The sequence below is a fragment of the Solanum tuberosum genome, unplaced genomic scaffold (genome assembly GCF_000226075.1).
Source record: "Solanum tuberosum cultivar DM 1-3 516 R44 unplaced genomic scaffold, SolTub_3.0 scf00097, whole genome shotgun sequence".
In the NCBI taxonomy this organism is placed as follows: domain Eukaryota; kingdom Viridiplantae; phylum Streptophyta; class Magnoliopsida; order Solanales; family Solanaceae; genus Solanum; species Solanum tuberosum.
In genome coordinates this window covers 1,392,896-1,394,188 of record NW_006239022.1, presented here as the reverse complement: position 1 = coordinate 1,394,188, position 1,293 = coordinate 1,392,896, and positions in this window count along the sequence as shown.

The window sequence follows — 1,293 nt, the reverse complement described above, 5'->3', positions numbered from 1 at the left end:
TGGAGTTGTCATCAACTTTATTAGGATTCTTCTCAGTTAACACATAAGAAACATTGAGAAGACTTAAGTAGAAAAGTATTTTACCCTTCCATCTGTTGAAATGGTTACCATTGAACCGAAATGGTTTGTTTAAGGTCTCCCATCTTGACATCCGCAGTTTTTTCAATTGTAGCCATGTTGAAACTCCTTAAAATTGTTAGTGAAAAATTACAAAATAACATAATTACAAGACTACAATTGAAAATAAAAATGAAGAAATAAATCTCTTCTGGCTAAGGCGCGGATATCTCGTCCTCTTTAAGGAGATTCAATCCCACTGCAGCAAATGTTTTTCACCGGTCGAGCAGTAGTCCTCTTGACTTGTCCCCCTCCAGGATACAACAGCCTTCACAAAGTATAACTCAACAACTCTAGACAAGAGTTGAGTCCAAAACTTCACAAAAAAGAACACCTCCCTTCAACTAATAAGAACTCTCTTTTTGACAAACTTTATGCACTCTATATTTTTTTCTTGTCTCTAAACCAAATGAAGACCACCACTATTTATACTAGAAGAAGTCTTTCTAGCAATGAATAGGAAAACAATGGGGTAATAAATAGTGAAGATAATGACCGTAGGAGTTATATAGGTTACAAGGTATAATGGATGAGTAAGGAGTGAAATGAAGTGAGGGGTATCCAATGCCATCAATGGCTAATTTCTCAACGGATTGCTGCTCAACTTATTGAAGGAATTGGAATGAGTACTAACTCCAAAATATAATGGAGTAATGCAGCAATAAAAGAGTTCCAACGGCAGCAAATGAAATGCCACCCAACCGTTGGAAGGCAGCAACCAAAAGTAAGAAAAAGATAGCAAATTTCTATTATATAGAAGAGTGAAGCCAACCAACGACCAGTGGCAAAACGGAAAATAAATCAAACATAGAAGGGCAAATATCAGTGGCACAACGGATATTAAATCAAAATACAATGGCAAATTATAACTTCTATACTATTGATATTTGTGCAGACCAAGGCTATTTTCGTAATTTTCCGTTATATCCAATTGAACAAAATGTTGGTTATTTCGAAATTTGTGTGAAAAGTTGAGGGTGATTGGGTAATTCAATAATTCTTGTACCCAAATTACCCTCAAAAGTAAAACCACTTTTCAGTTCACACTTTTCCAAGAGGTGGCTGACCATCGGCTCCACTTATATTGTGCCACGTGGAAAGTTTTGGGTCCCATTTCAAAAAATGATTTTCTCTCTCTTCTTAAACGTTTTTTTTCCTCTTTCCTACTTTTTTTTT